The sequence below is a fragment of the Zosterops lateralis genome, assembly GCF_965231275.1.
Source record: "Zosterops lateralis genome assembly, chromosome: 11".
Taxonomy (NCBI): Eukaryota; Metazoa; Chordata; class Aves; order Passeriformes; family Zosteropidae; genus Zosterops; species Zosterops lateralis.
In genome coordinates, this window is record NC_139771.1 from 19,844,548 (window position 1) to 19,867,011 (window position 22,464).

The 22,464-nt window shown below is 43.6% G+C and overlaps 1 protein-coding gene across 2 annotated transcripts in view; it reads left to right on the forward strand.

Moving 5' to 3' along the window:
- The first annotated feature begins 11,738 nt into the window (after window positions 1-11,738).
- The window catches only part of CNTN6 (contactin 6), a 131,057-nt gene continuing 120,331 nt past the window's right edge, over window positions 11,739-22,464 (forward strand). For both annotated transcript variants that reach the window (XM_083869763.1, XM_083869764.1), the window contains exon 1: window positions 11,739-11,985. The gene's annotated coding sequence lies outside the window, so the exon portion shown is untranslated. The remainder of the gene's footprint in view (window positions 11,986-22,464) is intronic.

The window sequence follows — 22,464 nt, forward strand, 5'->3', positions numbered from 1 at the left end:
AAAGCAAAGCCCTTTAATGCATGGCTAAATCAGTCCCGTGAAGGCTTTGGTGTTACACTCCAGGCCACTGTGCAGAAAGCTTCTAACACAGAATTTCTAAGTCCCAAACAGAAGCAGCAACAGCACCCCATAGTCTGTGTCCTGTGAGCTCTTATCAGTAACAGGCCCATCATTAACAACAGCAGCATTGGTGTGACGCTGTTTTACACCACAATGACACAGACTCCAACTTCAGAAGGCTGAAAATGGCTCCTTTATTTTTGGGATGTGTCTCCCTTTTATACTATTTTACACAGACCAATTTGATTGGTGACACAAAGACAAACCTCTTCACTCCCATTGGTCAGAGCAGAGGGACATCAAGGAGAAGTCCCTCCTGGGGAAAAGAATGAAAAACAAAGTTACAGCTACAAAAACATTTCTCCTGTTTATAGAAAATTCCCTGGGAAAAGAATTTCAGAAAATCAAAACATCTCAGGCAGGAACGAGGGCTACATCGGTGTTTTCTTCAGTCTTGTGTGTGTGTGTTCTCAGAGTAGTCCATTTTTATTCTATTTTTACCCAATTAGGTACTTAAATGAATTTTCTTACAATAGTGTTGGATCTATCCTAAGCCAGAATTATGTACGAAGGCAAACGCAAATTCTTACACAAGTTCTACAAATCTCTTTTATCTTTATCTGTTTATCTGTTCCATCTGGCAAGGCTGCATTATTTTTGTTATGACTGGAATTTAACTGACTGCAAAAGGCAATGCCATTGAACTTTAAACTAGGCTTTAGGGCTTCTCTTGCTAGTTAATACAGACACTTAAAATCCTCTATTTGTCTAAAACTAAACTTGCATTTCTACCTCGTGTCTGTGTAGATTTATGGATTTTAGTTTCTCTGGAGGTTCTTATTCCAAGTTCACATTTCTGGGCACTCCTGGGGCTGTGTGGATTTGGCCCAGGGGGATTCATACCCCAACAGTGGGGTGTTTTACCCTGGGGGTGATCCCAGTGAGAACCAGAGATGTGGAGCCCAGGGAAAGGGAAAATCATCCCTGTGAGCCCCAGGAAATGGGAAAAATCATCCCTGTGAGTCCCAGGAAATCGGAAAAATCATCCCTGTGAGTCCCAGGAAAAGCCATCCCTGTGAATCCCAGGAAAAAGGAAAAGTCATCTCTGTGAGTCCCAGGAAAAGCCATCTCTGTGAGCCTCAGAAAATGGGAAAAGCCATCCCTGTGAGTCCCAGGAAAAGGGGAAAGCCATCCCTGTGAGTCCCAGGAAAAGGGGAAAGCCATCCCTGTGAGCCCCAGGAAAAGGGAAAAGCCATTCCTGTGAGTCCCAGGAAATGGGAAAAGCCATCCCTGTGAGCCCTGTGGCAGCCATCCCTCAGCTGCTTGGAGCTCCAGCCAAACCAACACCAGTTTTTCAGTTTTTCATTTGGGTTTTTTGGGATTTTTTTCCGCTGTGGGATTGGGAGTGATAAAAGCTATTCATGGCGAGCACTTGAGGGACAATGTGGCTCCATATGGGAATGGTGTCCTCACGCAGCTGCAGCTGCAGGGCTGTCACACTCAGCTCTCACAAAAAGCTCCATCTCCTGTCCTCAGTGGGGTATTTCCCTGGATTTGGTCCTGCCTGGTGCTGATGGCTGACCTGGGCATGGGTCTGATGTTTAAACAGATTTATTCCTCAGAAAGCAGTGGTGGGTAATGAATTTAATTCCATGAACACATCAATAACGCGGCCACACATTTTGCTGCTGAAAGGTCACAATAAAAACTCTCCTTCCTGAGATAATTCCACTCCTACATGACTTAATTTCACTCTAAGACATCACAAAGTGCAAATAAAGGGTATTAAATAAGGGGTTATACCCAGTGATAGCCTGAGTGATTATTTCCCCTGAGTTAATTACAGTCTTTTGGGGTGTTCTTAATGAGGGTTTTTGACACAGGGGATGTAAAGTGACTCCTCTTGCTCTTCCTCCACTTGGTACTCCCATCCCAGGCCAGGCTGGATGGGGCTTGGAGCACCCTGGGGCAGTTGGAAGTGTAGAACAAGATGGATTTTTCCATCTCAAACCATTATTTTCCAACCCAACCAAAGGTCTTTTCCAACCCAACCCATTCCTGTAGTTCCAACAAGGGTGATATTAATAAATTAATAATTAGATGAATACACAGATCCCAAGGATTGAGCACCAGCCATTACCAGAGACACACAGAGGATAAAATACGCTGTTTACTGGCTGAAATAACAATCAGGCTGATTTAGGTTATCAGCTCCCTCATAGCACAAGACAAAATTAAAATGAGCTACTGTGGAGCTAATTTGAGATGTTTGTTTATTTCACTACACTTTACGCACCAAGAGGAGAAAAATTAGTGCAACAATTTCCATAAGCAAGTTGAAATCACTGGTGCTCAGGAGATAACAGGGAGATCTCTGTGCGGGAAAGGATCTGGTAAATCATCCCTGTCTTCTCCTGCAGAAGAAGAGATTTCATCCAGGATTAATGCACTGGTGTAAGTTAAATCAATGTTTTTTGGGATTTAAGTGTGGCTAATAATTCCTTGTGTCATTTCACAGAGATGGAATGGTTTGGGTTGGAGGGAGCTTAAAGACCCCCCAGTTATAACCCTCCACATGGGCAGGGAGGGCTCCACTACCCCAGGGTGTTCCAAACCCCATCAAGGAGCTCTTCAACATTTCAGGTTGAAGTCACAATTTTTTTTTAATAGACCAGGTGCAGGGCTGACTTCCCCAAAAAGTAAAATTTCATTAAATCAGACAGAAATGTTTGGATCAGCTTTTCAGAATGGCAGTGGCATGAGCTGAAGGCAGAGGACAGGGATTCCTCTGGATTTCAGTGCTCAATGCTGGAACCAAAAGGAAAGGTCTAAACTTAGGAATAATAAAAAAAAAAAAACCTATTAAAAATCCTATAAAAAATATCCCATTAAATCCTTTGGATTTCAGTGCTCAATGCTGGAAGAACCAAAAGGAAAGGTCTAAACTTAGGAATAATAATAATAAAAAAAAACTATTAAAAATCCTATTAAAAATATTCCCATGAAATCCTTTGGATTTCAGTGCTCGATGCTGGAAGAACCAAAAGGAAAAGTCTAAACTTAGGAATAAAAAAAATCCCTCATTTAATAAAACCATTAAAGTCTGAAAGCACCAAGATCACCAAGCCCAACCTCTCCTCACACATTTTTGCCCAATAATTGAAACTGCAAACTGATGGAAGAAGCTCCACAATTTCCAAGGGAACGTTTCACATCATTGTTTTACCCAGTACATTTCCATACAGGAAAATGCACACCAGCCAAGCTTTTCTTTTATGCAGGAAACACAACCAAGCTCTGACCTCGCTGACATTTAGGGGGTTTGATCACTTGGCACTAAATGCTTAACAAGCAGAGATTTGATTGTGTGGCACCAAGCCTGCATATAATTTGTTTTTAATAGTGTGATAAAAGCCCTTGCATGGGTGAAAGATGCACAAAGATTTGGATAGTGGAGAGGACTCTGCCTAGAAATGATGACTGTGTTATGGGAAGAGAGGTGAGGTGTTAAACTGCTGGGAACTGGCTGGGTAAGAATTTATTTAAGTATTTAAATAAAATTAATAGAAATAGAACTTAAATATTTTATTTAAGTATTTAAATAAAATGGAATAAATACTCTCATTTTAAGGAGGACGTGAAAATCAGATTCTGAGATATTCACTCTAAAAGTGGGTTCTAGAGCTGTGTAAAATTACATTCTAAAAATACTCTTGGTGCTCTGGTTTAGTGGGGATGGTGGTGTTTGGGCAAAGGTTGGGCTTGGTGGTCTCAGAGGCCTTTTCCAGCTTTAATGGTCCTGTGATTCTGTGAAAAAATATGAAAATATCTGACTGTAGAGAATCTGTTCTTTATCGGGTTTGTTATCTATTGATATCAGCCCCATAAACATCTCCAAACAGGACAAGGAGCATCCAGAGCAAACCTCCTGTAGGTTTCCCCAGCATTTTTGGAAGACTCTGAGCAAATAAAACCCTCCCTGAGCTGAGCTTTGCCTCTCACTGAGCTTCCTCCTTTGCCAGGTTCATCCTCAAAGGCTTTTATGCCCCCCTGAAATCTATTGGGCATTAAAACACAAAGCCTTGGGTACAGCCCCTCTTATTACAGCTCTGCAAGGCAACAGCAACACAAAATCATCCTGTGGGACACCAAAACCAACCTGCATTAGTTAATTTTCGTTAGTTTTCATTCCCCTCACAAGCAATGGTCTGTTTTAAGAGAGTGGAGTTTTAATTAAGCTGATCTTTGAGGAGGAAGTTGATGGCATTACATAAAGGGAGCTCTTTTTCAGCATAATCAAAGTTGGTGTAACTTTACCAAATTCAATTATTTCTTCCCAACGCAGCATGAAAAATATTTGGGAAACGACTGAAACAATTCTTAGAGGAAATTATAGCCCTGTCAGAGAACAAGAAATCAGTGTGTCAAAACACGAGGATATTTCTGTACGAAGCATCCAGCCAGTGACTTCATACACACCATCCCTGTCTGAATATTATATTCCTCATTAATTCTATCTACAGCTGGAAAGAGGAATATTTTCTGCTTCCCACTGGATTTTTTTTTAAAAAATAATAATAATAACCTGAATGAAAAATGTCCTCAAACATAATCCAAAGAAGGATGCAGGAAAATGTTATGTTTTAATTCATCTAAGCTCACTGGGTGCTGTAAAAACCTAGGTGCAGCTTTACAGCTTTTGTGAGCCCCCAATAACTCCATTTTTCTGCAGTAAAAGCAGACCTATAAAATTCCACTCACTCTTCTCATGTATTATTATATCTTATTTTTTAATAAGTGGATTTTATGTACTGGTATCCTAAAAGAAGGGCTGATAGCACAGCCACTGTCAGACCAAAGACACTGCACTGCTCATATTTTTGATTTGACCAAGTGGTGATGGAGGCAGAGATGCTCAGAGATCATCCTGCTGAGCCCTGGGGAGAAAAGGAGCTGGTGAAATTCCCTCTGCCATGGTCTGATCCCACTGATAATAACACCTGGCTGGAAATGAAGGAACCAGAGGAGCCAAGAAGGAGAAACAGCACTTGAAGGATTTTTGTATCATTTTTTTAAAACCATTTTTTGCAGGACTGAAATGGACTGAGCAGTGAGACACAAGTCTTTAAAGGATGCAAAAATCATAGAGAAAATTGAACATATTTGCTAGTTTTAATCCACTTTTTTATCCTTCTCAGTGAGAACTGTGCCTATGATGCAGCATTTATGGAGTTTAATTCTTAATGCCTTACCATTAACTGTAACACTTAGACATTTACCTGGTCAACTGTGGCTACAGAACCCAAAAATCACCGAGCTTGGAAAAGCCCTCTGAGATCATTCAGTCCAAACTCTGTCTCCAGCCCTGAGCACTGAGTGACACCTCCAGGGATGGGGATCCAAACCTCCCTGGGCACTTCCAATTCCTCATCACCCTTTCCATGGGGAAATTCCTGAGCACTCTTTCCATGGAGAAATTCCTCATAACCTTTTCCATGGGGAAATTCCTGCTGATGTCCAATCTGAGCCTCCCCTGGCCCAGCCTGAGGCTGTTCCCTCTCCTCCTGTCCCTTCTGCCAAGTGTCAGATAAAAGAAAGTCACTCTTGAAAGGATTAACCTGGTTTGTAGCTCCACCAGTTTCTGTGGAAGGAGAGGGTGAAGCTGTTTTACACCACAACAACACAGACTCTGAGTTTCAGAAGGCTGAAAATGACTTTTTAATTTTGGGGATGTGCTTCTTTTTTATACTATTCTACACAGACCAATCTGATTGGTGGAACAAAGACAAACCTCTTCAATCACATTGGTCAGAGCAGAGGAACATCAAGAAGAAGTCCCTCCTAGGGAAAATAATGTGAACAAACTCACAGTTATAAAACAATTTCTCTTATTTACAGAAAACTCCTTGTGCAAAGAATTTCAGAAAAACCAAAACATCTCAAGCACAAAACCAGAGCTACAGAGAGAGTTTGTGCATTTTTTCTGTTCCACTCTGTGTTTCTGAGCCCTCCCTGTCACAGCTGAGTGGCTGCTGGCAGCTGAACACCCATTAGGTGACATCTGGAGCCCTGGGCTTGCAGGCAGTGATGCCTTTGTGGTCTCCTCCTCCACAGGGCACAGATGGTGGACATTGATCCAGTGACCATCCAGCACCACTGGGAGGGGAAATAATGGAAGGGCACTGCAATTCCCAGGCTCCCCGCTCCAAGTTTTCTCTCCCTTGAGGAAAATCAATGCAGAATGTCAACCACTTATCAGAGTTTTCACATCCAGGAAGGTACAAGCACGAACACAACCCTGGGAATATGGAAAGGCACAGCTGGTGTTTTCTTAGATGCCTTTTTCTTTTTTTTTTCTTTTTTTTTTTTTTTCTTTTTTTTTTTTCTTTAAAAAACAAATTTAAAAAATAGCAAAAGAAACACAGGCATATAAATAAAAGCAAAACCCCAAATCTCACACAAAACCCCTGAAGAAACAAAGGGATAAGCAAGCTCCCCACATTTTATGAGCAGAAGATCACGGCAGGATTAGCCACAAAGCCATGAGAAAGTCTCACTAAGGTCACTGTGATTGTCTGGAGAGCGAAGGTTGTTCAACAGTGATTGCGCTTCAAAACACAAACCACATCCAACAACACCTCCAGCTGCAGCAAAAATAACCCCAGTAAACACCTTCATACCTCTTTTTGCTCTTAGTTTTTAAATTTCCTTGTCCAGTCATTTCCAATAGGGTGTTAAAGAGCTTCCAGTCCCATTACAGATAAACCCCCAGCTATTGATCAGAGCGTTCCCCAACCCCAAAAACCAGGACACAGATTTGAAATCTGTTTTTTTATGTGGCAGAACTCTCCAGGCTCCTCTGAGAGCATCACTGCTGGCTCCAGAGGTCACCTTTGCTGGGGGGATCATTAATAAGCCGCACATTTTGCAAGGATTAACACCCACTAAACCTTGGCGTTTATTCCAGAGACGGAGATCAATGGGGCACTTTAACACAGCACTAACAACATCCCTGAGCTGCTGCTTTTCCCTCTTTAATCATCTTTGGTGGGGGGGTTACAGAGGCAGCAGTTCAGAGGGTTTGTTTTCTGGTTTATTTGTGGAGCTGGGAACTAATTAATCCCCTCGTTATCAAAGCAGAGCCTTGAGTGGGGTTGTCAGTGGCTCTGAAATGGAGCCCTGGACAAACCACATGGAGACAAAGCCTGAAGTTCAGGCAGAGGAAAGAGCTTTGTGGAATACAAACAAGGGATAAAGTCACCTAATTCCGGTTCTTTGATGGGTCTAGTGTGGAAAAAAGACCAATAAGCTTTATACTTTGAATTGTGTCCTTTTTATACTCAGCAGAAAATCTGTTTGAACACTCATCTGTCAAACCTGTAGAACTCTTTTTTTTCAGTGTCATGTCTCCATCGTGTGTGCATGTCCCAAGTAAAATAAAATCTACAAAAACTACAGAAGCTGATCTATATGAACGTGTATATCCTATAATTGACGTTATTTTTTCTCTATTTATATTCTTCAATATAACTCAGAATAGTGAAACACACAGAGAAGGCATTTAGTCCTCTCTCCAGCTGAAGGCTAAAAGTAATAAGGATTTAAAACAATATTTAAAAATTATTTACAGAAAAAGGTAAAACCTGTGAACATTTCATCCAGGGCAGATTCCTTTCCTTTTTCTGCATTTTGGAAAAGGATCCAAAGGGAAGGATCCTTTTTCTGGAGCTTCACTGCTGGAATGGTGGTCACTTGTCAAGAAGTCATCAAGAATTCAGGTTGGTTTGGTTTGGTTTGGTTTGATTTGGTTGGGTTTCCTTGATTTTTCTGCTCCAGCAGCAAACTTTTTCGGAGAATTCAGACTGCAATAATGTATTTTTGTGAGTTTTCAAGACCTCTTTTATGCAAGAGCTGATCATTCCCCAGTGCCTGAACTATTTAACTTCCCAGCCTGTCCAGCAGCTCAATTTACTTCATGGCACATTTTAATTCTTCCAGTGCGAGTGAATTATGATGGATTTTTGCTCTCAGGTTTCCAATATCTGTCTCTGACAAGACTTCGAGGAATATTCACAAGACAAAGGTGGTGTAACTCCATGAATCTGAAATTACATCACCTCCTTATTGAAAAGCAATTGCAAGGCTGCATTCCTGGAAAATTACATTGAAATTTACTTTAGAATGTGTCTAACAGGATTGAGGGGAAACTAAACCAATAATTTGGAAAATCTGTACTGAATTAACACTTTAAAAGTAATTAATTCAATCTTATTTGAGCAATGCCCTGGATTCATAAAGATGAGCAACCTGGGGTAGGTGAAGGTGTCCCTGCCCATGGCAGGGGGTTGGAATGAAATATTTTAGGTCCCTTCCAACCCAAAGCATTCTGAAATTCTGTGATTTAGAATTTTATGGTAATCAGAACCTTCTGCATGGAGTCAACACCAAATTGCAATTTAGGTGGGTGAATGGATGGATGTCAGAGCAGAAGTTGGCACTGACTGAGTAAAGCATCTCATGGGATGGGATCATATTCTTTTGTTTAAAAAAAATAAAATAAAATAAATCTTCATCTCTGGGCTTTAAATTTTGTCTTTGTGGTGGCAGGGATTTGCCCTTGAGCAAGCTGATGCTCGTGCACAGTGGAGAGTTTAGACCATGTCAGCCCTTGATCTAATTCAGTTAAAAACTTGATGAAGAAATCCTGGGCTTTATCTCCTCTGTCTAAAGCAGAGACAGAAGAGCTGACAGAGCCAGAGGGAGCTGGAAAACTGAAGACACAATGACAAAACCCCACGAGTATCACCCCAAGGCATCTCCAATTTCACCGAGCAAACAGAGAGGGGAAAGCGCCTCCCAACCTGAGTTTGTGCAAGAGACACCTTGGCTCAAGCTGTAATTCCCTCCCGAGCTCCTGACGCTCCCCTGTCTCCTTTCCAGACCAGATCCTATCTCCAGGTATTTTTAGCCCACGACAACGTCCTGAAAGCTACACAAGGACATGGTGCACTTCAATCTGAGACAGGGGAGCTTTTGTCACTCCACACACAACTTTGGAGGTGACAGGAGGCCCATCCCAGGCTGCTGAGGTTGCCCCAGTTTGCAGGAGTTCTCTGTGCTCTGACACTGGTAAAACCTCTAAGAGGAGCAGCCCTTCCTTAAAGCTGGAAAAGTTTTGTTTGAGGGGTTTTTGACAGCTGGAAACACAAGAGAGGGGGAATTAAAAAAAAATTTTTTTTTTTATCATCAATGTTAGTTTTGGTTTTGTTTCTTAGATTTATTTTAAATGTGGATTGGTTTTCTTTGTTTTTTTTGTTTTTCTTGGGTTTTTTTAATTGTTTTGGGGTTTGTTTTTTTTTTGTGGGTTTTTTTGTGGGTTTTTTTGTTTGTTTGTTTTGGGGGTTTTTTTGTTTGTTTGTTTGGGGTTTTTATTTATTTTTTTTTATTTTTTATTTTTTGGTGGTGGTGGGGTTTTTTTGGGGGGTGGGGGTTTTTGGGGGTTTTTGTTTGTTTTGGGATTTTGGGGTTTTTTTGTGTTCGTTTTTGTCTTGGTTTGGTTTTGGGGTTTGGCGGGTTTTTGGGGGGGTTTTTTGGGGGGTTTTTTTGGGTTTGGGGGGGTTTTTTTTGGTTTTGGGTTGGTTTTTTTTGTTGTTGTTTGGGTTTTTTTTTTTTATAGAATATTCTTCACAATTCTTCAAAAGCAAAATATTTGACAAAGAAATGTTGCTCTCAACGATTTTTTTTGTTTTGACAATGTATAGGGCAAAGCCAAACCTTTGGGTAACATGCAAATGTTTTGTCCCGACTTCTAGGAAAAGGATGGTTTAATATTCAAATTCATCATCACTTTTGAAGAGACATTTCTAAAATATATATATTTTTTTTTTTTTACATTCTCAGTTGGAAATTGAAAAGTTTTAACAGCATTAATTTCCTCAGCAAGTGAAAAATTCTGTTCCCAGTCTTGTTAGACAAGAAATGCATAAGGAAATTCTTTTTATTTTGACATAAAAGAGCTAAATTTTTTAATAAACTTTTAAATTTGGCCACAAGAAGCTTGGGTTAATCTGTTGCAAGCAACTTTTCATCTATTTACTCTTGATACCACTTAGAAAAAGGCCCATAATTATTTAAAAAAAAAAAAAAATTAATGAGGAAATACCTAAAATTCCATTTTAAATTTTATTCCTAATTAAAAATGGAGCCGCTAATTATAATGCCTATCTCCTTTAGAAGGTGCTGCAAGGCTTAATTAATTGTCGGCAAAGCTCATTTGAGGAGCTCACAAGGATGGAAGTGCAAAATTGTTTATGTTAATCAGGAGGAGGCTCAGAGAGCTCCTGGATGGGGCTGGCAGGGGCTGCTGGGCACTTGTGGGACATTCCAGGAGGTGCCACCTCCTGCTGTCCCCATTTCCCAAGCCAGGAGCAGACCAGGACACCTGAGGTGCTTCCAATGTCATCAGAGAAATCTCCAGGAGAGCTGGAGAGGGATTGGGGACAAGGGATGGGGGGGCAGGACACAGGGAATGGGTTTGGACTGACACAAGGCAGGGATGGAGGGGAGATTGGGATGGAATTCCTGGCTGGGATGGGGAAATGGGCTTTTCCCAACTCCTAAATCTTCATCAAACTAAGATATCTTTTGTTCCATCATAGGGAGCCCCTCTGGATCCAGGCTGGGAGAGCTGGGAATGTTCACCTGGAGAGGAGAAGCTCCAGGGAGAGCTCAGAGCCTCTTCCAGAGCCTAAAGAGGCTCCAGGAGAGCTGGAGAGGGACTGGGGACAAGGGATGGAGGGACAGGACACAGGGAATGGCTTTGAACTGGCACAAGGCAGGGCTGGATGGGAGATTGGGAAGGAATTGTTTCCTGGGAGGGTAAGGAGGGTTTGGGATGGAATTCCCAGATTTGCTGTGGCTGCCCCTGGATCCCTGGCAGTGCCCAAGGCCAGGTTGGATGTTGGGTTTGGAGCAGCCTGGGACAGTGGGAGGTCTCCCTGCCACGGCAGGGGTGGAATGAGACGATCTTTAAGGTCCTTTCCAATCCAAACCCTTCTGGGATTCAGTGATGAATTCAGGTAACTTTTCTCACTAAGAGAAGGACTCTCCCCTGCCTGGCTCTGCCTTCTCTCCGCTGGTGCAGTCCCAAGAGGGAACATGGAAACCCAAGGAGGTTTGAAGTTCAATCAGAATTTATGTCTGTGCTACTTTAGACCTGCAAATTTCCTCTCCATTTTATTTATTTATTTATTAAATTTGTCGAATATGTAGCACATGAAGGGGCAGTTTGGAGTGTTTGAAGAGGTCACTCCGTGCTGGGACGTGGCTCAAGTGACAACTCCCACCCCACGAGCCAAACCCGACCCAACTCAGGACACAACTGTGGGCACCAGGACTGTACAAAACTATCCCCACTCCCGTTCTAAACCTAATCCCGTGTAAGTGACCCAGTTTTTTGAGGCGAGAGCTTTGTGATTACCTGACAGGAGCTGATATTTGTACGAGAGGAACAGCGAGAACACATTTAATCTTTCATGCTCCGCTCTGACAGCTGCGCTTTCGCTCGCTCAGCTTTCTTGAAGGATGAGCCAGGCAGAGCTCGTTTTTACACATCCCAAATTTCCAGACAGGGATGTGCACGGGCTGTAGGAGGCTGTTTTTTATCTGATTGAGGCACTAATTGTGTGGGTCCTAGCGCGGGGAAAGGCAGAGCATTTCCCACTCAGCACCGAGGAAGGGAAGAGACGCGCAACGCTCGGAGGATAAAAAAAGGCTCGTGGTCCCAGCTGGGAAAACAGTTCCATTATCTCCCAGCTGCACAGACCTTCCAACACGGCTCCGTTCTGCCTCACTGAACGTTCTGCCTGCCCGAGAGTCCTGCAGGAAATTGTGGGGGAATCCTGAGACATCTCCCAGCTCGGAGCTGTAAGTACAGGATGCTGCAGTGTGTGTGGATGGGGAGCTGCCTTTGCCGGGCTGGGCTTTTTATCCTTCCTCTTGCTCGTTTTCATTTGCATAAAAGGGGGAGAGAAGGGGGGTTAAAGAAAAAAAAAAAATCCTGCTGCTTTGTTTCGAGTGTCTGGAAATGGCTGATGCTCCAAAGGTGTGCGTTCTGGGCAGAAAAAGGAGGTGTAGGGTGGATTTTTGGCCACAGGCACCAGCAGGTAGATGGTTGAGGCTGTCACAGCTCGGTGCTGCAGTGGAACGGGCAGCACAGAGCATGACAGGGCTCCTTCTGCCACTTCCACACCACTTTTCTGCAGCACATTGAGAGCTGAAGTGGGTAATGAGAGCCTAACCTCATTTCTGCCAGCTGAAGGAAGGTGGGGGGGAAAGCAATAAAAATAAATCTGCAGGGAAATGTAGGGAAGTCCTAAAAAGAAAGTTTTTTTTTTTATCCTGTTGCTCGTTTGAATCATCAGGGGGAAAATGTAAAGCAAGTTCACAGCCTGTGCTGAACTTTGGGTCTGCAGCAGGAGGGTTCCTTTGGATGTTGTTATTTATTTACACTGCATGACACAGCTTTAGAGGATTGCATTCTTTATCCAAACTTTGGAAAGTCTGGGCTTCCAGAAGTGCCTGACTAGAACTTGCTGGTAAATCAGATATTCCCGTGGTGCTTTTGGGGTGAATCCTTGGGTCCAGGCAGTTGTTGCCTGTGGAAAGGGGCTCCCCCAGCAGCTCTTGCAGGAGCAGGAGGCTCCAAGCTGACAATTTCATGGAGCTGAATGATCAAGCGAGATGCAAACACTCTGTAAATAACATTTACTCATCCTTTTATCAGCACTACAGATAAATATTGTGAGTTAAAACCTAAATATTTTTTTTCTCTGAAGCAGCATTTCCACCTCCCCTTTTATTCCTCTCCCCCGAGGAGAGGAGACCTGTGACTTCCACACAAAAGTTCTGAAAGTTCAGAGGGTTTTTCTGTGTGTGTGTGTGCCACTGGACCCTGCAGTGTTTGTAATTCCAGGCAGCACATCCCCACAAATAACCCACCTCCATCAGGCAGCTTTGCCCGTGGTGCTCCAGAGGCGCCCTGTCAGTGTTTCACATTCCACAAGTCTCTGCTTCACAGGTTTTATGACACCGAAAAAAAAGTCCCAAATCAGTACCTCGATGAAGTTAGCAACAACCATAGATCACATTTTATCGCGTTAAAATAAATAAATAAATAAATAAATAAAAACCCTACAATATTTGCAGCCCTGTGTTTCAGAGGCTGGTGAGGTACTGCTGGCCATGGATTACAAGTTTTACCTTCCATGCCGAGGATAAAATTATAAATAATCCATAACAACTTAAGTGCTTTAAATCAAGCCGGAGCCGTGTCTCTTTCCCTTTGCTTCCAGCTTTATGGCCACCATTAAAAGGGTTTGTGGTGCATAATAAGCTGCCCTAAAATTAATTTCTTGCCACTGAAGCAAGTATTTTCCCTCCCAGAACAAGGTGCCAGTGTACCCAAGGGGCCTGAAAACACAAAGCTGGGTGGCCCAAAACACAATTTGTGTTTGAACTGAGAATTTTCATTGGAAGATATTTTGTGATTACATGGGAATAGATCAGCTCTGTGAAAGAAAAAATACAAATTTGTATTTCCCACCCAAAACTGTGTTAGCTGCGTGTTACTACAATATTCCTTCTGTTAAAAAAACTGAGTTTATTGCAGAAAATTACCACAGATTGGCCTCTTCTCACCTTCCTCAGGGACAAAGAGACACAAAAATCATCTTAATGATGCCCAGACTCTCACCCTGTCTCTGGAGCAAGGGGAGGTTCTTGCAGAGGAGAAAAACCAGCAAAATCTGGCCCAAAAACCCATTTATTCCTTCTTCCCAAGGGCTGCACTCAGAGCTGGCCACAGCTCTGTGCTGGGGGAAGTTTGTACTCTAGTGTGTGCAGGAGGGAATCTCTGCAGGAGAAGTGGAGACACAAAGAAATTCAGGCACAGTTTTGCAGTTACAACTCCCTGGTGGTAAAAACTATCCCTGGGACACCAAAAAACCAAAAAAAAAACCCCCCAGACACAGAAGAATTTAGGTGATATAGGGACCTTATTTGCATCCAAAAATAACCAGACTCCACAGACCTCTTATTTACACAAAAGCTTTCCATAAGTGCAGAAAAAATACCTTAAAAAGAGAACAAAGCACCTTCAAGTGCCCTCATCACAGTAGACAAGGACAACCCCAATCCAAAGAGATCAGGGCACTCTGTACTCAACATTCCTCCACCTTTTGGAGGGGAAAAACAACCCACACACGGGTGTGAGACAGAGAATCAGAGGTGTGGAAACCCAACCTGGAGCTGGGAAAGTGCTAAACACACCAGGTCAGCACAGAGTGAAGAGCCAGCAAGATATTTTTTGCATTTAAAAAAACCCTCCTGGGGACTTGAACTCCTCAGTTGTTGAGAAAGATGGGACTACACTGAGATTCAGAGGCTGGAGGAGAAGCAATGAGGAAAAGCTGGATTTTTTTCCCATCCCTTTCTGCTCTCAGTTCCATCTCCTCTCCTCCAAGAAGGTCCAGCCGTGGTTTTTCCTGGTGAGGAGGAGGAGCTGGTCAGGACTTCCTGCTGCTTCTGCTCCTGAGGGTTTCTGGTGATGTTTTTTGGGGAGTGAAAAAATGATTGATGTGTCTTCTTGCAGCCAGACAGCCCCTCCCAGGGGGGCCTGAAGGGGCTCCAGGAGAGCTGGAGAGGGGCTGGGGACAAGGACACAGGGAACAGGAGGGGCAGGACACAGGGAATGGTTTCCCATTGTCCCAGGGCAGGGATGGATGGGATTTTGGGAAGGAATTCCTGGCTGAGCGGTTGAGGAAAGGGATGGAATTCCCAGATTTGCTGTGGATCCCTGGCAGTGCCCAAGGCCAGGCTGGAGCAGCCTGGGACAGTTGTCCCTGCTCAGAGGATGAGTTGAGCTTTAAAATCCCTCCCAACCCAAGAAATTCTATTGTTCTACAATCTCATCTCTATTTATTTTTGAGGATTTTTGTGTTCAGGTCTTCCTGCAAGAATTAAAACTCCAGAGCCTGCAGAGCTCAGGGAACCACTGAGAGAGAGGGATGGGGAGGAAGGAGCTGGGGAGAAGAATTATTTCCCTCACTTAGACCCTTGGATATATTTTTAGCCTATAAAGACCAGAAGGAACGGACCAAGTGAGTCAGAGAGGCAGTTTGTTTTATTAAAATTCCTGACAGCATCTGCTGCAAAGCTCTTGTTAAAAGAGATGGAAAAAACATCAGAAAGATGAGAGAAGCCGTGTTCTGTCCTTGCTCTTTACACACCATAATAATATGGAAAGGAGTGTAATTGGTTCCCCAATAACTGGTTTTATTGTCTGGAGCCAAACACAAGTGACCCTGGTGCAGGAAAACCCTCCCAGGGTTCTGATCTCAGCTCCCACCAGAGGCAGCTCAAACAAATAAAAACATTCTGCCTACAATAAATCCTTACTTCTCTTCAGGACACCCTGATGTGATCACCAATAAGATCCATTTTTTTAAAAAATAAGATTCTTCAGAAAAAAAAAAATTCTGTATATTTGGTAATGAATCCAGCTCTCCCATGGCTGCAACCAAAGCAGGAGGATCCCAAATCCCTCTCAGTGGTGATGCCTGGAAGGGATATTTTATTAAAATTCTCTTATTAAACTTATTTCTTATTAGATGGGGAAAGACTGGCTGGAAAACAAGGATCCTCTGCTGTAAAAAGTGGTGTAAATATCAACTCTGATTTTAATTCCCATCCCCATGATTCACATTGGGAATGTAAAATCTGGCTGGGATGAAGTTCTGCACCAAGTTTCTCACTGAAATAAATGAATTTTTCAGACATTCAGTGATTATTTCTGCTCCAAACACACCTTTTCCTTGTGTATTTGAGGTTCCACCACATCCCATTGCCCGCTCCATTGTAGGGTCAGGACACCAGGAATGGGCCTGCCTGGATCACAAAGTACTTGGCACTTCAGCACTTTAAATCCATTTCTCCTCAGCCAGTTTGGTGTGTGCAGAACACAAACGGTGCCTTTGGTGAGGGGAACGGGGATTAAAAGCACAGAAAAGTTTCTGCAACTCCATCTCTTGCAGCAGTTTCTGATAATCCTACCATGAAATTACAAAACCAGCGGGACCAGAGCAAACCTCCCCTGGAAATTGTGCTGCCTCCATTTGGAAAGGAAGCCAGATAAGGGGTAGATTTGTATCAGCTAAATGAGGGAGCTGTGTCACATGGACCTGCCCAGTGTCCCTGTCCCACCTCTCAGCTGAAATCCCTCAGCCAGGACAGGATTTGGGCTGCTCTGCACTGGATCTGTGGGTCCCTGCCTTTCCCAGGCAAGGGGTTTGTCCTTGAGCCAAGGAAAAGAAAAACAAACCCCAAATTGTTCACAGAGCCAACCTGGGCACTCACACTGTGACCTCCTTGTGCCTCAGTTTCCCTGCTCTGGTCTATCAGCTGGCAGCCCCTATTCCAGCTGTTACTGATGTTTCAGAATGGGATAACCCTGGCTGATGTCCCATCCCTCAGCTGAATCCCTCAGTCAGGACAGAATTTGGGCTGCTCTGCACTGAATCTGTGGGTCCCTGCCTTTCCCAGGGCATTCTATTGCAGCTTCCAAGGGGTTTGTCCTTGAGCCAAGGAAAGGAAAACAATCCCCAAATTGTCCACAGAGCCACACTGGGCACTCACACCACGACCTCCTCATGCCTCAGTTTCCCTTCTCTGATTTATCAGCTGGCAGCCCCAATTCCAGCTGTTCCTGATGTTTCAGAGTGGGAGAACCCTGGCTGATTCCAGGTGCCCAGTGTCCCACCCCTCAGTCAGGACAGAATTTGAGCTGCTCTGCACTGAATCCATGGGTCCCTGCCTTTCCCAGGGCATTGCAGCTTCCAAGGAGTTTGTCCTTGAGCCAAGGAAAAAAAAAAAAAAAAAAAAAAATCCCCAAATTGTCCACAGAGCCACACTGAGTGCTCACAGAGTGACCTCCTTGTGCCTCAGTTTCCCTGCTCTGATCTATCAGCTGGCAGCCCCGATTCCAGCTGTCCCTGATGCTTTAGGAACAAGATAACCAGGATAACCCTGGCTGGTGGGAAGTGTTTTACCCATGGCACTGTCACTTTTTTACCCATGGCACTGTCACTTGTCCCTGCACTGCAGCATCCAGACTCTGCTCACACTGATTCTGCCAATTCCCTTAATTCACCCACTTAGCCCCAAATGGGTTTGTTTTCCTTCAGCTGATAATGGCAGGGAAGCTCTGCAGGCCCCAGCCAGGGAATTTCTCTCCCAGAAATTGTTTTGTCTGCCGGTTGAGCTGGGAGCACTTGGGCTGCACAGCGGGTTAGAGGTTTTACCCCTGTTAAAGTCACTTAAACTGCCACCTTTCCCTCAGCACTGATATCACTAGTGGTGACACGTTGCTGCAGCCTCTCCACAGAGGTCACCCAGCCGTTTCTGGAGCTATCACACAAAGCTAAAAGCTATAAATATCATATTTAACCCTCTCCCTTCCCCTGTTACTCCAAACCCACTGGAGGTGCAGGTCTAATTTCTTCCCTGAACACGCTCTGGGCTCCTCTATCCCACCCAATCCATGAGTTAGGCTTGTATTTTCAGTCCAGTTTTCCCATCCCAAAATCCAAATAAATACCAATATTTGGTATAAAACTCTAATGACTGGGCAGCTGGATTCCCATCTGTCTGTGAGGGCAGAGCCACAGGGGAAAGACTTGTCAGAGGGATCTTCTCTTTACAAGGAAAATCTTTGTTTCCTACATCATTGAAATAGGAGCAGTTATTCATTAATTCCTCTGCAAAAGCCTGGGCAGAGAAGGGAAGGAGGTTGGAAGAAGATTATTTTTATAGTCTTTTCCAATCCAAAATGTTTTCTGATCCTCTGAAAAACTTTGTGTAAAAAATAAACAGACTCTTTTTTTTTTTTTTTTTTTTTTTTTTTTAAAAAAAAAAAAAAAGGAGGGACTTCTTGACTTATTAAAAAATTAAAAAAATTTAGAGCTGAATGTACTCTAAATATTTGTAGTTGTTGTTTAAGTATCAAGCAGTTTTTGGGCAGGATGAAGTCAGGCTGATACCTGTGCTGACTTTCCCATCTGGAGCTGTGGTGAGGGAGGATGAGGAGGTGCAGCCCCCAGCCCTGGAGGTGCCCAAGGAATTCCTGGAGGTGGCACTCAGTGCCCTGGGCTGGGGACGAGGTGGGGCCTGGGCACAGCTTGGGCTTGATGCTCTCAGAGGGTTTTTCCAAGCTTGGGGATTCTGTGAAATGCCCTGAGCAGTCCCAGACGTGTCCTCGTCACTCTCCTGCTCAGGTCCCACACAGCCCTTGCTGTTCCCTGTGTGTTGAGCACAGACCTGGAGGTTTAATTCACCATTTGGCCACTTTTCCATGTTTTTGCTGCCTGTAAATAGGATTTTTCACCCCCTGTGCTGCTGCCATGGCCCAAACATGACTCAGTGCTGCAGGTTTGTCCTTGCCAGGGCTGCTCCATCCCCCTGTGCTGCCCCTCTCCAGCTCTGACCCCACCTGAGACATCACCTCAGCTTTCTCTCCACTGCCTGAAGTGAAGGAAAATCCAGGCTCATGAACTTGCTCACAAGTGCTGCAGTTCCAGCCAGGAATAAACTGTTCTTAACCTAAAAACTCGTCTGAGGACGCTGAGCTTGGGGGAAGAGGCATAACTGTGCTGTATCCAGTGCAGGCAGGGATGAGTGAGCCTGGACGTGCTGGATAACTTGGGAAAGCAGCTGGGAAAAAGGAAAAAAAAAAAAAAAAAAAAAAGGGAAAGAAAGGAGAAGAGTGATGAACTCAGCTGAACAATAATGACCACTTTAGGTTGTAGCAAATGCAATGTTTCCAAATAAAACACACAAAGACTGCCGAAGATACAAAGAACGAAAAGAGTGACAAAGTGAAAGATTTGTCCAAAAACAGCCCAAAAAACACCTTGAGGAGAAGGGAAACTCCAAATCCCTTCCATAGTGAGGCTGGACACCAAAGGGAGCAGCACCCATGGAACGACTGATATGGGAAATGAAATAGTGATAAAAATGACAGAGCCAGTGGAAGAAGAGCTGGTGTGGAGTTAAATTTGCAGGAAAAAGATTTTATCCACTTTAATGCAAAAAATGCCCGCTGAGGTGAGCCGGGATCTACCACTGGATCTTAGAGAAATCCTGATTAACAAGAGACTTCAGAGGTATTTTGGGATGCTCTGAGGAAAGTTGTGGGGTGTGCTGTTTGGAGTTATTCTGCACTTGAGGTGTTTCAGCATTAATTGCACAGCTTTACGCAGAGATTACTCATTCTCCAGTTAGTCTTTACCCAAGGTGTTGAATAATGGATGATATTAAACTTTGGGTTAGGGATTCAGGGGATTGATTCGGAAGACACAGGTGAGACATCCCCAAAATCAAACTCCTGTCAAAAAATTAGCAGAATAAAAGTTACGTTTGAAGTGCAAAGAACTGAGGGAAAAAAAAAAAAAAAAAAAGCACCTTTCTCAGCGATTCAGGCAAAATAAAAATGACTAAGCCCGTCACGATTTTACCTCTTTGTCTGGCTGACTTTCTCAGCAAGATTGATTCCAAATCCAGCTAAGCCCTGAAAGGAATTAGCAGGAAACTGCTTTGTTGGAGGATGCTGAGGGGGTGGGTTGAGCAGCCAGGGAAGCAGCAGCAATACCCAAAAATAAAACCCCGGCTCTGAGTAACCAGGGGGGCCCTGTTGGGCTCACTGAACTGTGAGTAAGTCATAAACCTCTCATAGAGGCAAAAGTGATGCTTTGAGAGAATAAGAAGCAGGTGAGGAAGTGTTTGTGAGATCATAAAGTCAGAGAACACAGAGTGGGAGAGAGCTTGGGGATCATCCAGTGCCACCCCAGCCATGGCAGGGACACCTTCCTGACACCCTGATTTTTCAGCTTTCTGATGTTTTCACATTTCTACTGGAGCTTTCTCACACTAGTAACAAAAACAAAGACTGGTATTTTGTAAATAAGCATTCTTTTCCATGAGAAGGACAAATTAATGGACTTCTAAGTTGACCACTGGGGTCAGAGAGGTGTTACTCTTGTCCTCCAATCCCTGATCAAATTCCAAATACTATATAAGTGCAGATCCCCAAATAAACTTCTCTTTCTCTTCTCACTTCTCAACTTGACAAGTGAGTGTGGGTTTTTTGTGTCTTCTAGTGACACCTCCCACTGTCCCAGGCTGCTCCAAGCCCCAATGTCCATCCTGGCCTTAGACACTGCCAGGGATCCAGGGGAAGCCACAGCTGCTCTGGGCAACTTCACCACCTTCACATGGAGGAATTTCTCTCCAATATCCCATCCAACCCTGCCCTCCTTCAGCTTAAGCCATTCCCTGTGTCCTGTCTTTCCATGCCCTTGCAAAAAGTCCCACTGACCCTTCCTGCAGCCAGGAGCAGGAAGGTTTCATCCAGAGAAAGGCTCTGGGTTGGATTTGTAGGTGGATTCAAAGTTTTATGTTTGATTGAATTTATAAAAATATAAAAACATATGTGTATATATACCAAAAGTAGAGGAAGTTTAAAAAGCAGAAGTTCTGCAGTCGTGCTTATTCTGTACAGAGACCTGCCTAACCCTGCACTAACTCCAGGCTGGGCAGGGCTTGGAACACCCTGGGAGAGGGGAAGGAAGAGCTGATCTCTCCTGAGTCACAGGGAAGGGACAAGGGGATCTCTGGAATGTCCCCAAGAATTTCCACTCTTCAGAGGTGTTTCTGTTAAAAAAAAAACCCAACCCACAATGGATGTTTTTTTTTTGCTTTTATCTCAGTGTTTTTGGAGGAGCAGTAATGCTTTGGGTAAAATTCAAATCAATGCAAACCTCATAAGCCGATAAAAATTTTATAGATGGTTATCCAATATGTAATTTGTTACACAATTTCTCTGTGGCTTCTGTTTATTGAGACATAAAGACTTTGCATTTTTTTTTAAGGGAGGTTTTATGTGAGGAGGGCATAAGAAGGAATAACCTTTCATACCTGTTGTGCCATAAACTAAATTACTCTTAACCCAAACCATTTATCTTGTGGTGGCAGCCTAATGAGACCAAAGGAAACAGAAACAAACTGCCTGGAATTTTCTTGAAGGGACAACTTTTATTTCCACCAAGCCTCTGTGGCTTCCCCAGATTGGCCACATGGATGTCACAGTTGATAATGTAAGATAATAATAATAAAAAAAAATAACCCAAGAACACGATGAGGACATAAAGCTTGGGACAGGGAGTGAGTGTAGAAGAGACGTTCAGGTTTTTATTTCCTGGCAGGAATTTCCTGCTGGATGTGAGTGATGGAGGGAAGGGAGGGAAGTCTGAGCTCAAACACAGACCAGCATGGCTTTGGGGATTTGGATCAGAGGGGCTGGAAAAGCTCTCAGGAAGAAAGATTCCCCCATCCTAGTGAGGAAATTCACTGCAATGCCTGGTGCTCATGACTAAGATGTTCTTTCTCTAATGTAACTTTTCTCTTTGCAATCTCCTTTGGCCTGTACACAACATCATTTTTCCCCGTGTAATTTCATAGCAAAGGAGCAAAACTTCAGAGCAAAAACTACTTTTCTTTTTATGTTTTATTTTTTTGAGCCAGACACACAAACATAAAAGGAGCTTTTACTCAGTAGGTCCTGCTTGAGGTATGAGTGCACTGACCTGGAGATACACACAGAGTAAAAACCCATTTGGGGCTGTCTCATAAGTTAAGTGAAGCTCCAAGCCTTTGGAAAGCTGATCTAAATCTTGCTGAAATCGGTGGGACGTGTTTCCCTTTCCCAGGGCTGGATCAGCCCTTGCATGTTGCTCATTGGCACCATTAATTCCTGGGGGATTTTCCCTCCACAGGATAGAGTTGTGGCTGTGGGATTTGCCTGAGCACAGGGATTGAAATTTGTGGTGATGAACTTGGACTCTGATGGGGACTGATTTGCCTATTAAAGAAAGAAAATCTAAAGTCTTTCCTTACTTTAATAGGATAGTGGATCCTTCAGACCCCAAACTTGTTATTTCCCTTAAAGGATGACAGATTTTTTGTGAGAGAAACAGACCAAGAGAGGAATAGAAATAATCTGTGTGTTGCTCTTAGCATAGGCCTGGTGAAAAAAAAAAAAAATGGATTTGTGTCACTGCGAGGTAACAACATTGTTTTATGTGTCAAGGGAAGAAGAGAAATAGTCCATTATTTAGATCAGCAGCAGCAAATGGATGTTTTTAAGACTGAAAAGCAGAGCCATCTCCTCCTTATCATCTCCATTCAATCTCCTAAACTCTTGCTGAACCTGTAACAGAGCCTGGGCTGCGAGAGAGAGCCAGGCGAGGCTCAGAGTGACACACAGTGACACCAGCAGGAGTTATTAGAGGAATT